This window comes from Lampris incognitus, chromosome 16 (genome assembly GCF_029633865.1).
Source record: "Lampris incognitus isolate fLamInc1 chromosome 16, fLamInc1.hap2, whole genome shotgun sequence".
NCBI classification, from domain to species: Eukaryota; Metazoa; Chordata; class Actinopteri; order Lampriformes; family Lampridae; genus Lampris; species Lampris incognitus.
Window position 1 is genome coordinate 25,712,547 of NC_079226.1, and position 15,517 is coordinate 25,728,063.

General features: G+C 41.6%; 1 pseudogene; it reads left to right on the top strand.

Moving 5' to 3' along the window:
• The first annotated feature begins 776 nt into the window (after positions 1–776).
• Positions 777–2,579, top strand: LOC130126022 (general transcription factor II-I repeat domain-containing protein 2-like; annotated as a pseudogene).
• The last annotated feature ends 12,938 nt before the right edge of the window (positions 2,580–15,517 follow it).

Below are 15,517 nucleotides of genomic sequence, written 5' to 3' on the forward strand. Positions count from 1 at the left end.
CAGTACCTTTTTTTTTGTCATTATCAGCATATTTTTTAATTTGTTTGTGTATAAGAGAAAGTGTGTGTGTGAGTGTGTGTGTGTGAGGATGGGTCACTGCGCTGCCATGTCTACTTCTTCTGGAGACCAGATGGGGATGGAGCACAAGAGTTCTACCCTACTGTTAATGACATCATCATTGAGAAAGCCAGAGACGGACCTGGAGAGAGTGAGAGAGACCGACATTGTATTGTAAAGTGTGACCAGACATGCAGAAAAAGACATGCAGACAGAGAGAGACAGAGTGGGAGGAGGGACAGCGTAAGACAGAAAGAGAGGGGGAGAGCATGATACAGAGACAGAGAGGGGGTAAAATATATGGCATCAATACATCTATGTATATTTGAAATAAGCAGCATTAAAATTGGCAACAAAATAGCAAATTTCTTTGATCAGGCATGTGGAGTGAGACAGGGTGCCAGCGAGAATCCAATATTATTAAACATCTACATCACATGTGTCAATAACAAGGCCCGCGGGCCAAACACGGCCCTCCGCAATATTTAATCCGGCCCTCCTTTCAATCCTGGTCATCAACAATGTGGCCCGAGAGCTTGTGTTTGTGACAATGCAACGCTGAAACACAAGAGGGCGCTGCCGCACTTCGCTTTTTCCCCATAGTAACAGAAATGCTGAGTAGCATGTTCCTGCAGTAGCATCGCCTACGTCACCCGAGTAACGTTACCTGAATGTACGCTTTGCAAAGGAGATCGAAAGCTAGCTAGCATAAACAAACGATGGCGAAAAAACGAAAAGTAGACAAAGAGTATCGACAGTTTCAAGAGAGGTAGGAAGCTGAATACCTGTTTTGTGAATTAAAACAAAAGCCAGTGTGTCTCTTATGTCAAGAGTCGCTGGCAGTGTTCAAAGAGTACAACATCCGCAGACACTTCGAAATGAAGCATTGCAAGCAATATGCTAACATGGACATGGAGCAACGGCTGCAGAAAACCAAAGACTTGAAACGCAACCTTCAACATCAGCAAAGCATGTTCACTCACATCAGTAGTGAAAGTGAGGGTGCTACTGAGGCAAGTTTTATTATTGCAGAGGAAATCGCAAAGGCTAGCAAGCCATTTAGCGAGGGAGAGTTTATTAAAGACTGCCTTGAAAAAGTGTGCAACGTTGTGTGCCCTGACAAGAAGGAGGCATTTTCAAACATCAGCCTGTCCCGAAATACTGTGGCAAGTTGTGTTGATGAAATGGCCTCCGATGTAGACAGCCAGTTAAAAACAAAAGCCAAGGACTTTGTTTCATACTCACTAGCGGTAGATGAGAGTACAGACAGGACGGACACAGCCCAGCTGTCCATATTAATCCGAGGGGTTGACACTCAGTTGTCCGTCACTGAGGAACTTTTAGATGTGAAACTGATTCATGGGACAACAACAGGACAGGACATTTTCACCCAAGTGGAGCAGAGTGTGAACAAAATGGAACTGCCCTGGAATAAACTTGTTGGACTGACAACGGATGGTGCACCGGCGATGTGCAGGGGAGTTCGTGGTTTGGTCGGTTTGACTTGAAAGGCGATGGGGCACACAGGAGAAAACTTGGTAGCCTACCACTGCATCATCCACCAGGAGGCCCTCTGCGGTAAGGTGTTGGGCATGGAACATGTCATGACTGTTGTGACTAAAACTGTGAACTTTATTCGTGCACGGGGCTTGAATTATCAGCAGTTTAGGGCTCTTTTAGAGGAGGAAAACTCTGTGCGTGAGGATGTGCCCTATCACACGGATGTGTGCTGGATGAGTCGGGGGAAAGTGCTGAGGAGGTTTTACGACACCCGCCCTGAGATCGCTCGTTTCATGGAAAGCAAACAGAAGGCCGTCCCCGAGCTTGAGGATGAAAAGTGGCTGAGCGACTTGGCATTTATGTGTGACATCATGGAGCACCACAGTACACTGAATCCAAAACTCCAGGGAAGAAAGCAGCTGATCAGCGAGATGCGGGACTCTGTGAAGGCATTTGAACTGAAACTGCGTCTGTGGGAGGGCCAGATGCGCAAGTGTAACTTGACCCACTTTCCTACCCGTCAATCAATGAGCGCCACAGTCACCATTCCACTCCCAACCCAAGTGTATGCTGACAAACTGAACACACTCAAAGCGGAATTCAGCAGGAGGTTTGCTGATTTTGAATCACAGAAATTCAACCTTGACCTGTTCACAAATCCTTTTGCAATTGATGTCGACACTGCCCCTGAGCACCTGCAATTGGAACTCATTGAACTGCAATGTAGCAGCGCTCTGAAGTCCCAGTACCAGTCAGTCGGGGCTGCTGAGTTTGCACCTCTCCTCCCCGAATCAATGCCAGAGCCCCGTCTTCATGCTGCATGCATCATGTCCATGTTCGGAAGCACTTACTCGTGCGAACAGATGTTCTCCATAATGAACCTGAACAAGACATCCCACAGATCCCGACTCACTGACCACTATTTGGTCTCGGTATTGAAACTGGCCACAGCCAAGGACATTAAGCCTAGAATAGACAAGATCATCTCTAAGAAAAGGTGCAGAGTGTCTGGTAAGAGTTGAACTACAATGCATTTCCGATAGGCCTTGTTGCACTGACTATTTTGCGTTATCGCAGTAAACATAATTTGTTGTGTTGAAAGACACAGTAGTAGGCCTAATGGTTTTGTTTAATTGTGAAACTATTTTGTTAAAAACTGAACCTATTGTAGGCTAGACTGCTAATGTAGTTTGTTTAATTGTGCACTTGTCTTCTTCTTCTTTTATTTTTTATCATTATTATTATCTTTAAATACAACATCGTTTTTGCACTTGCCACTATATTGACAGCACTTCCATCTTATTTTGCTGATATAAAAAATTACCCACAAATATGAAGGGGGAACAAACTGTTTTTTTATTTTATTTAATCCACCTGCTAGCCTACTTATAAACATAATTGTTATGGTCCTGTCATCCATGTGCCCTCTCCTGGCAAGTTCTCGCCAGTCATGTGTTTGGTTTGATTGTGTGAATAAACCCGCCAGTTTGGCTGCATTGACGTTACCTCTGAGTCATATATGAATTGAATTGAATTGAATTGCCTTTTATTAATCCCCAGGTTGGGGAAATTTGAATGTCACACCGACAGGAAAATGAGAAGAAGCATACAGAGTATTGAAGTTTACTGTACAAAGAGACCAATCAAATATACAATAATCCTAAAAAACTGTCTGTGTTATATAAATAGCATATGGGTTGTAACCATAACAAGAATCACTGTAATGAATGTCATGGCCCCCAATTTTATTCACAACCCTCAGAATGGCCCTCAGTAAGTTTGGATTTGACACCCCTGATCTACATCAATGAATTTGGAGCAGTTGTAAGCTCTTGGCCTCGAGGCAAAAGTACACCGACGGTGAATGGAGTGTGTCAAAACAGCCGCCCCTATTATTTCCTATGTACAACCCCACACTGGAGGCAGCTACGTACACGCTGGCACTCGTCGACGTGCCATCCCGTGATACTTCATGCGACAGTCCCAACTGACCCTTTGTTGGTCTTCTGATTGGTCTGCTATACCCACCAACCAGAGGGCTCCTACCCATGGTTACTGTTGCTAACGTACTTGGGGTTAGACAAAGAAATCGAGTAGATAAACTCTGATGTGTTCTGATGGTAAGTGAATTTGAGAGCGATAACAGGAGGAATTGAGGTTGAACAGGAAAATAGTTAAAAGGTGTGCGTGGGGTACCTGTAACAGTGTCACGATATCCAGAACGCAATCCTGGAGTTGTTTTTAGTCCTTCATCAAACCCAAAACAAATATTGAGAGATGTTGCCCACTGGATTAGGCTGTGTGGACAACCACACTGGCAGTTCAACCCTGCCACTGTCAGCAAAAATACCTACATATGTTCAAAGGTAAAAGAAAACAATATTGTTTTCAGTATATTGACAATATTCTAAATTTTCCAGTAATGTTCACTACCTATACTGAATAACATTAAAAGCATGCTAGTAACGTTGCCATTTCTGTCGCTAAGCTAACTAACATCAACAACTAAGTGCTAGCCTACCAAGCCAGATAGAAATCAGTAACACATGTTGTTTGTTCCTTTCAAAATAAGCATTTTGTTGATGGCACGCCAAGCGAGCAATTATTATCTTTATTTTATTTGGCCTAGGTCTTTTTCAGTTATTGTATTTGTATGAATATCTTAACAGTGTTGTTGATGTATGCTGTACATCGCTTTGGATAAAAGTGTCTGCTAAGCATACTAACCATAACCATGACCTACAGTGGTGTGAAAAAGTGTTTGCCCCCTTCCTGAGTTCTTATGTTGTTGCATGTTTGTCGCACTTAAATGTTTCAGATCATCAAATAAATTTAAATATTAGACAAAGATGACACAAGTAAACACAAAATGCAGTTTTTAAATGAAGGTTTTTATTATTAAGGGAAAAAAAAAATCCAAAGCTACATGGCCCTGTGTGAAAAAGTGATTGCCCCCTAAACCTAATAACTGGTTGGGCCACCCTTAGCAGCAACAACTGCAATCAAGCATTTGCGATAACTGGCAATGAGTCTTTTACAGCGCTGTGGAGGAGTTTTGGCCCACTCATCTTTGCAGAATTGTTGTAATTCAGCCACATTGGAGGGTTTTCGAGCATGAACCTCCTTTTTAAGGTCATGCCACAGCATCTCAATCCTGAACTGTGGTTCGCTGGAGTCCCAAAGCTTTAGAAATGGCTTTATAACCTTTTCCAGACTGATAGATTTCAATTATGTTGTTTCTCATTTGTTCCTGAATTTCTTTGGATCGCAGCATGATATCTAGCTTTTGAGGATCTTTTGGTCTACTTCACTTTGTCAGGCAGGTCCTATTTAAGTGATTTCTTGATTGAGAAGAGGTGTGGCAGTAATCAGGCCTGGGTATGGCTAGAGAAATTGAACTCAGCTTTCCAAAGATGTGATAAACCACACTTAATTTATGTTTTAACAGGGGTGGGGGGGCAATCACTTTTTCACACAGGGCCATGTAGGTTTGGATTTTTCTTTTCCCTTAATAATAAAAACCTTCATTAAAAAACTGCATTTTGTGTTTACTTGTGTTATCTATGTCTAATATTTAAATTTGTTTGATGATCTGAAACATTTAAGTGTGACAAACATGCAAAAAAAAAAAGAAATCAGGAAGGGGGCAAACACTTTTTCACACCACTGTATATTACATTGCAGTCGTTTAGCAGATGATTTTATCCAAAACAACATCAGTTCACTTAACGTAGGTAGGCCTAGTCAAGAGAACTGCTTGTCGTGTGTCTCCTTACTAAACAAGCATCCAAGAGTCTAACCAGCACTGAAGTACCAGTGCAAGAACTACAAATACAATACAATATCTGCTAAGAGGAAGGATTAGGGTGGTACATATTCTTTGCTATAAAAATATGATATAATATTGTTTGCTACTTACCCAGCAGTACACGAGCAGTTCTGCCCTGTGACAGTCCCGTTGGCCATCACTTCCACAGACAGCAAACGAGGCGTCTCTTTTTTTCATTGAGCGGTAGCATTTTGCATTTATGGATGTAGCTGTGAATGTCACATCGTGGACATAACGCTCCACAGCAAATTGAAGTCCCTGTTGTCTGGCTTTAGAAGATATTCGAGACCCCTGGCTCCAGAAATGCTGGCTGATAGAGTCTAGACTAGCGAATGTCAAGTCTGTGGAGGCTAGACAGCTAACGTTAGCAGCCATGCAAACGTTGGCTGTCATTGGTAAAAATACCTCATTTTAATCCGTTTTTAGATTTTATGTGCTGGCTATTCCCTCCACTGTACACACACTTGTTCACTGTACGCTTTTTACGTTTTTTTAAGAATCAAAATTACGAGTCTTAATGTTAACTACGTGTACAAGTTTTCAATGTTTTTCTAAGGGAATGGACCCCCTCAGAGCTTTGTTTGTCTAACCTAGCAACAGTAACATAGGAAAGCGGGACATGGGCGGGACTTAACAAAGGGTCAATTCCAGCCGAGCCGCTCCTGACAAACACATTTTGTTCCAGAAACAAAGCTGTACGACTATGCACTATATCTGAGTAGAGTGGGGAGTACGAGTTTTTTTCTCGTAAATTTACTTGTTTTGTTTTGTTTTGGGTTTTTTTCGGAATATTACCTTCCCTCCCCCAGATCCGGATTTTTTTAAATTTATTTATTATTTTACCTACAATGGCCCTAATACGCGGTCGTAGTAAAAGTACAAAAAAGGAGGGAAAAACAAGGAAAAAAGTACGCCTTCGTAGTAGCTATCCTCCTCACAACTGGTAGCCTACTACTTATGTCGGTTGATCCGCTGCTTTCAAAACATAACCTCACAGGTTATGTATTTTTCAAGTTAGTAATCAAAAAAAGACAACTAAAATAAGCAACTCGCCATCGTGGCATTTCGTTTTGCCGCGCTGTATTTGGTCTTCATGCACTTCTTCCGCTGCTGCTTTTTCTTATTCTTCAAGTTTAATGGCAGCTTGTAAACTAACTTACGGGCGCAACATATGGGCCACCTACTGGACTGGAGTGTGTAGCAGTAGATCGGTCTTCATGCACTGCAGCGCGACGATTCCATAATGGTACTAGGCGCGGCACTTGACGTGCGTCATATGACACGCCGCAGCGCTGCGCACCCATTGTTTTCCACTTCACTCTCCATGCACATACTCAATTCCTGCTCTGGCCACGGTGACTGATTAAAGAAAAAGAGGACCAATGTTTATAAGAACTGTTGGTAATACTGGAATTATTGTTGTTGAGCATTTTTCACATTCATATCAATTTTCCTTTGTTACCATGTTATTTGTGTGTGTGTGTGAGAGAGAAAGAGAAAGAAAGAGAGATAGGGAGAGGGAGAATGATTTAGTGAGAGTGTAATCGTGTATTCGCCTCTGAACATGTGCAAGAGTAACACCATAACCGTGTGTGTGTGTGTGTGTGTGTGTGTTTGTGTGCGTGTGTGTGTGTGTGTGTGTGTGTGTGTGTGTGTGTGTGTGTGAGAGAGAGAGAGAGAGAGAGAGAGAGAGAGAGAGAGAGAGAGAGAGAGAGAGAGAGAGAGAGAGAGAGAGAGAGAGAGAGAGAGAGAGAGAGAGAGAGAGAGAGAGAGAGAGAGAGAGAGAGAGAGAGAGAATGTATGTTTGAGTATCAGGTTACTTATATTGTGCTTTACATGTACCATGTTCTTCAATTGAAAAAAACAACAAAAAAACAAGTGTGGAGCCTTCACACCCGCCCTTCCTCAGTCTGGTTATGCGTGTACATGCATCTTGGTTCACTACATATGCTTAGTTTACTTTTGTATGTTCCATTATTGTTGTCATTGTTTTTACTATCACCTACAACTGTATCTCCCCCTCTCTCTATTCTGCTTTGCCAAATACAAATGAAGATTTTCTCATGCTAATAAAGCATAATGAAATTGAAATTGAAAAATTGACATTTGAGAACCAGAGAGAATCAGATAGAGGCGGAGAGCGACACAGAGAGACAGGAAGAGGCATAGGGAGAGAGAGAGACGGCTTAAAACTTGTAAAACAGCGAATTCTGAATTTGTCAAATTTGCCATAACGTGACGCAAAAATCAATTTGATGAGAGATTTATCTGAATGAGCTATTAAGACTCACTCGTTAGGGGCGTCCGGGTGGCGTGGCGGTCTATTGCGTTGCCTACCAACACGGGGATCGCCGGTTCGAATCCCCGTGTTACCTCCGGCTTGATAGGGCGTCCCTACAGACACAAGTGGCCATGTCTGCGGGTGGGAAGCCGGATGTGGGTATGTGTCCTGGTTGCTGCACTAGCGCCTCTCACGCCCCACGTCCCCCTGGTGAAACTCCTCACTGTCAGGTGAAAAGAAGCGGCTGGCGACTTCACGTGTATCGGAGGAGGCATGTGGTAGTCTGCAGCCCTCCCCGGATCGGCAGAGGGGGTGGAACAGCGACCGGGACAGCTCGGAAGAATGGGGTAATTGGACGGATACAATTGAGGACAAAAAGAGAGAGGGGAGGGGGAGGATTAACTTGTTCGACTGTTATCCTATTCAAGACAAAAACATTACGTCCATCACAGAATTGAAAAAAAAGCATCAGTGTTGGGTGTGATCTGCCACGGTTTATTAACTCGAACAGGTCGTCAGAATTATCCGACCCAAATCAGAACTCCCAGTTTGGCTCTTGCGCCATCGCAGCATGGTTTACCCTGATGAAGCTCACGTGGCTACACAGTAAGATGCCCTTTCTGAAAAGATATGAAGTCAACATCAGTTTACAACTGATTTTACTGGTTTTATTTTTCTATTAAAAAGCTGCACATGAGTGGAAAAAGGAAAAAAGGTTAAAGTGAAGAAGACCTCGACCGTGCTTTAATGCGTCGGACAAAGCAGAAGCCAGAGGTGACGTTGCAGCTTTTCTTGTGTTCCCTACATCGATGATTCATTCGTGAATGATTTTTGTTGCGATTGAAGATAACTTTGACATTTTAACATTTTAACAGTTAGGACGTGTCTGAGAGCAAGCAGTTTGACTGCTCCTGTTTTAAGAAGAAGGGCATGCCGAAGGTCACTAAAATAAAGATTTTTCAAAAAAAGTGGTGCATGTCACGTGCTTTTGATGTACAAAACAGTCAAGGACGGTTTCATCAAACATTGAAGAAGGCATTTAATTTTTTCCAATTAATCAATGTTTTGGGGTTGTTCTTTTTTTCTCCTGTGATTTGCTGTATTGAATGTTTAGCAACCGTTGTTATGGACTGGCAGCATCAGTTTGCTTTGCATGTCCTCATCACTGGCCACAATTCTTTCTATGCTGTCTGTCCCTGCCTTAGGATATTTATCCTCATAATACTTTCCTTTGTTTTCTAAAACATGTGGCAAATTACAGCATGTATAATGAATGCCATACACTGCATGAAAATACAATTGTTAGAATGAAGTCCTTGTTTTTACAACATTGTTGCACGTGAATCAGAGAGCATACTGGTGCTCCGATGTTTCTGATTTTCAGTCTTACTAATTGCTGGGTTATTTAGGAAGATTATTTTGAATAGTCGAATCCCTGAGTGAAAGCGATCATGACGTACATTTTAAAGTACATTTTAAATCAGGAGGCCAGGCAACTGCAATTTCTGGTCTTATTATTTTGACAGTGTCCCCCAAATGTTGGTTTTTCATGCACCAATTCATGGTCCAATCAGCACATGCAGCATCTTAGTAGTATCTGAGCGAAATTACTTGATTAATAGACTACAGTAAGTCTCTAAGCATGGTTGTTATGCTGAGGGATTGTTCAGCTAAATCGTAATTTGAATCTCTTCACTACTATTCACATCACTATCAGCCTGTTGCACATTTATGCTATCTGCATTTGACATATGTACTTTTCCATATGATATGTATTTGTGGTACTGTGCAGCTAACTTGTAATTTGAATCTCCAACTACTTGCATCACAATTGGTGTTCTACTATGGGCAGAAATTTGTACCACTGGAAACCGAATGGGCAGAAATGTGTCACTAGAAATTGAATTTGAAGAAAATTAATTTGAATCATATAATCTGAATTTGAAAGAAACTGAAATTGAAACATAGTTTGAAGTTGTATTGTTTAACTTGAATAATTGCATTGAAAAACGAATCTGAATAGCATAATTTGAAATTGAATTCATTAGTATGGATGGATTTCCAAACAGTATTCAGGTCTCACAGTTCAAATTCAGTTCTTTAAATTCAATTTCAGTTTACTAAGACACACATCCGGTCATTGAGGAAGCAATCGAGTGCAGATTCACAGAACTCCTTTTCACGCCTACTGTAACAACTATGTTCTCTCAACGATACCAATCAGGCGCTCCGGAATCATTTCCGAAGTGGGGGGGGGGCAAACAGTGATGCGTGTGAAGGGGTGTACTGTATAGTGCTATAAGAGTGCACCGGAGCGCAGCTCCGTATGCGGTTTTAATACAATAAAGCACGTTATTGAAGACACGTGTCAAGTTGCTTTGGATAAAAGCGACAAAGTTTCGATTTTTTAAAATTTTTTACAATTTTCATATGCTATTTCATCATTAAATTCACATCTGAGAATATTTGAGGCGAGAAATAAACTGTATAGGTTTCGAATATTTACAGTTTTACAAGAATTGATGGCAAATCAAAAATTTGCTCTTAACATTCTTGGAGTTGAGAAACTCCACAAACTGGCAACTGGCCTACCAGTCACGCTCACTGACCCCACTGTGAGCTGGCTGAAGCCCTCTCCAGAGACCGGTCTTGTAGACAAGAGGCTTTTATTTCCCTGTTGATGGATGGCCTGTTTAAATATTGTAACATAAATGTCCATTATAAAATCAATGGAAGCTGTGATTGTCTGCCTTGTTCTCCTGTGGGGTGACTGGTCTGAAATTTGCAAAGTTTCCATGACTAATCTCCCAATATTTCTTAGGGCGAACTCTTTGGTGTTTTTGTCAATGTGTTTTTAACCATAGGATTTCAGATAGTTATACTAAAATGAGGCTTATAAATGTGGAAAAACGAATGTGAATTGGGTTCCTGTTTAAAGCCATTGACTGGCTTGTAAACCCTGTCCATCCTGCTTTATCTGCCTCCTCCCCAGTAGACTGTGAAAATTTTCTGTCTTCCTTTATTGACAAAATCAATAACATTCATTCTAATTTTAACATTCTTAATATTTCCTCTGATTCAACAGATTACTGCCATACTCTCGTTCGATTTCTACCCAATTTCTCTTTGTCAATCTCAATAACAATGTATTCTATATGTGCCTGTCTTCTTGATTTAGATGTTATCCCCCCCCCCCCAAAAAAAAAACAAAATTAAAACATTCCTCATAGAGGTCCTGCCTACCATGGTCTCTAGCCTGCTCTCCATTATTAATCTTTCTCTCACCTCTGGCTGCATTCCTGATGGTTTTAAGATAGTGAGCGTCCAACTTAAAAAAAAAAACCTGCCCTTGATCCAACCCTACCAAATAACTACAGACATATTTCAAAACTACCATTCATCTCTGAAATTCTTGAACAAATTTGTTGCACAGCAGCTCCTTGAGGTCATTGAAGGACACAATATTTTTAGTAAATTCCAATCTGGCATTCGCCACCAACATAGTATGGAAATAGCGCTACTAAGAGTGACAAATCACATCCTCATGTGAGCTGAAAATAGCGAACATTCTATCCTGGTCCTGCTTGACTTAACTGCTGCTTTTGATACGACTGATCACTTCATCTTGGTTGAACGTTTAAATAAGTGGGTTGGTATCTCAGGCTCTGTTCTCAGTTGGCTCTTGTCCTATCTGTCTAACAGGAAGTTTCAGGATGTCGTAGACAACTTTGTCCTCAACTGCCCCTATACTCTGTGGAGTTCTGTATGGTTCAATACCTGTTCCCATCCTTTTCTCGAGCTACATGTTACCTCTCTGCAATATGGTTAGCCAGTTCAATTGCATCTCTCACTACAGCTATGCTGATGACATGCAGCTGTATTTATCAGTTAAGCCAAATGATATGGGTAATATCGGTACCCACCATGACTACCTGGCTGCTATTGAGGAATGGATGTCAATCAGTTACCTTCAGCTCAATTCAGACAAAACTGAGGTTCTCCTCATTGGTTCTAATAAGTTTGTCTTAGAAGTGAAAACGTATTGGCCCTCTGGCCACCAGTGTTAAACAGTCCTCAATAAATCTGGGTGTACTCTTTGACCAAAATCTGAATTTCAACCTACACAAAAACAAGCTTGTGCAAACCTGCTTTTTCCAACTCCAGAACATCATGAAAATCAAATCAATGTTATCAACCAGAGATCTTGAATTACCAGTCTGTACCCTAACTTTTCATGCCTTGACTACTGCAGTGTTCTTTGCCAGCCAATACCAATCTTAAATTCCACATCACACCAATCCTCGCATCCCTTCACTGGCTCCCCGTAAAGTATAGAATAGACTTCAAGATCCTGCTTATTACATGTAAAGCCCTATTTGGTCTTGCCCCTTGATACATTTCCAAACTTTTGTATCCTTACTCCACTTCTAGGTCACTCAGATCATCCAACCAAGGTCTTTTATTTATGCCCTGCTCCCTCTGGAAATCCTAAGGTGACTATGCTTTTGCCAGAAGAGCCCCATCGCTCTGGAACAGCCCCCCCACCCCCGTAAGATCAGCTGAGTCTGTAAACAGCTTTAAAAAGCTTCTCAAAACCCATCTCTACTGACATGCCTTACCTGTAATGGGGCTGTAATTTTTACTTTTCTATGTATAACTGTATATGTATGTTGTTTATTTTTTTCTTTCTCGTACAGCACTTCGTAACTTTGTTTTAAAAGGTGCTATATAAATTACTAAAGCTGATCTGCAGTGATGTAACTTGAATCCCATAAGCTAGCCTTTTTTCCCCCCAAACATAGTCATTTTGGCTTGTCACAAACATTTTATTTTAATCTAAAGTACCCCTCCACTCAAAAATGTTTTTCTCATGTTTGTATCCCCTAAAATGTCTGGCCTTGACTATACTGACTTTTATCTGTGTAATTTGTCACAAGAGCAGTGTTTTCACATTCCTTTACTGGAGGAGGAGCTGTCTGTGCACTTCCCTAAAATCTGACATTCAAACATATCCCGGGTAAGCTAGATTTGGTATGTCACGAATCCGAAAGCCAATTGCTGTCTAATATGCAAATGCAGAGCAGGCAAAGAAACTCGGAAGCTGCTGCGCAGAGTGGACTTGTCAGTACAGAGAGGTGAGTTTTCATTAGTATAGTGAAAGTTTTGACAGCAAACATGGTAGAGTGTGCAGTTTTTGGATGTAAATCAGACCCTTGGAGCTTCCTTCCACTATCTACCAAAAAATCCCACTATACGACTGAAATGATTGGAATTTATTTATAGACATCAGGTTCACATGCCTACAAACCTGGAGGAACTGCATATCTGCAGTGCTCATTTCAGTGAGGAGTGTTTCCATAACTTAATGCAAAAGTCACTGGGTTTTCACAATAAATTAGTTTTCAAGTGTGATGCTGTACCAACTATTTATCCTAGGACTGCGGCAGCGAGCAGGAATCAGTAGTGTCCAACATAAACATTTTTTACCTCCACTGGCCCACTTGGCCATTAGATCAGAGTTTTACTGGCCCCTTGTATATTTTCACTGGCCCGGCAGCCAAAAAATGAAAATAATAATTTTTTCCATAATTTTGGTGATTTATTCATTGTATGAAATATGATACATCTGAATGTTTCCTGATAATGTCTCAAGGAAAATTAAATTGATTCTTGTATACAACTGATTCATTTTTATAAAATTTTAACAATTTAATATTTTAACATTATTTTTATAACATTTGTTCGTGTGCCTTCGACTTGCCACACCGGTGATATATTGGGATTCCGTGTCCCCTCCATTCTACTTTAGAAGAGCGACCGTCTTTTTTATAAATGGCGAAGAACTGCTCATGGTGTAGTATAGTAGGCTGTGTTGATAAGCTTCTCCATCCTCTGGTGACTCTTAAGGTGACTCTTAAGTATTCACCCAATTTGCCCAGATGTTAAGCTGGTCTGATGATGGGTCGTCCACCATCCTCTTGGCTTGCATACACTACAAGTGGTTTCTACTTGTGTCGAGAGTATCTTTTCAATAATTGTCAGTGCCTTTAAAAAAAGAACCCCCTCAGTTGGCTTTTGCAGGGAATTGGCCTTTGCAAACTGTACAAAACATACCACAGTTGCTGCTTTCCACCCAGGAGTATTTTTACTTCCACAAAAGTAGAAAGCCTTTCTTTCTTTTTTGTAGCCTTGCATGTTTCTTTCACGGACATTTTTTCAAGTATCTGTATGGGTATGATGGATGAATGGCACTAGGTCAAGATTTAAAGCGACCCATGACTCATTGCCAGCCACTGGCCTGGACAGGCCAGTAACTGGCCAATCAACTTGCCCCGCATAAACATTTTCTGGCCCTGGGCCATCGAGCCATTGGTTATGTCAGACCCTGCAGTATGTGAGTAAACCTCTTTTCTCATCTGGACTTCGATCCTGGCAGGGCTGGTGTGGGTTCCCTCTGTTCCAGCCTTGCCACTAAAGGCCTCTATCATCATGCGCCTCAAGGGCTGACAGAGCGGCGTTGGTGGTAGGGGGGTTCCCCCTTGTGATGCTTTCCAAGCTTGGTCCCAAACAAAACTCTCGGGAACCATAAACTGAAATGTGGTGCAGGTCGCCTCGTCCTGACATCTGGGCAATTTTGAATTTTAGACTACTGCCAATGAGCCAGTTCCCAACTTGGCTGGCTATCAAGATAAACATATTTTACAGATAATATACAAATCTCAGCCGGACGGAATATATCTTCCTGCAAACTTTGATTAGACCTCTGGTTTATAATTATGTAATAACAATGTGACAATATGAACACACTGTAACATCGTAGCAGATATTATTGTATGTTTCACAACCACTGCTGTGTCAGCCGCTGGCTGTTAAAGCCAACAAACAAAATAAACAAATAAAAGATGCTAACTACACTTGACAATCTGATATGTCTGCTAGTCGCCAATTTTGATGCACAACAGAGTCTGGGTCTGAATGAGGCTCAAACATGTATGGCTGGATCTTTCTGATGTTTGCTTCAACGCCAGCCACCTAGCTGCGCAATGCTCTTTCACCGGCCAAACTAGTGCAAGCAGCAGTGGTGGGCGGGGCGTGAGGCCTGTCATATTTACATATTCATAGAGCTTGAATTTCCCAATGAGGGTGAAAGAGTAAACGCTCTTCCAGCCCCGTTTCCGTGTTTTTTGTTTTTTTTTACTTGGGAAAACCATGTTGATATATTAGTCATCTCAGAGTATGTTTAAATTTTAAAACTTGTCTGGAGGGGTACTTAAAGATAACTGGACGGTTTCATTATGCATAATATTAATAGCCTAATGGTCACCCGTCTGCTAGATGTCATGCGCACAGTACCAACATTGCCGAGACAACCGTGGACTAAAGTAATTAATGTTAATCAAACACTCAGTTGCTAACTTATGCCACATGAGCATTAAAAATTAAAACGTATTGGCAAATACGTTTTAATTTGTATCTTCACATGCTAATAGGCAAATTTAATTGTCAACATTACTATAGCTAAACCCAGCCACTGAGGATGCACAAGCCAGTGCATCCTTAGTGCCGGTCCCAAGCCCGGACAAATGGGGAGGGTTGCATCAGGAAGGGCATCCGGCGTAAAATCTTTGCCAAATCAAATAGGCGGATCATAAATAAGACTTACATACCGGATCAGTCGAGGCCCGGGTTACCAACGACCGCCACCAGTACTGTTAACCAGCAGGGTGTCGGTGGAAACTATGCTACTGTTGGGCGAAGGAGAAGGAGAGGGGGAAAGCATGTCCAGAGGCAGCTAGAGAGGAGGAAGAGTAGGCATGTGGAGGTGAGAGTTGGAACTTTGAATGTTGGCA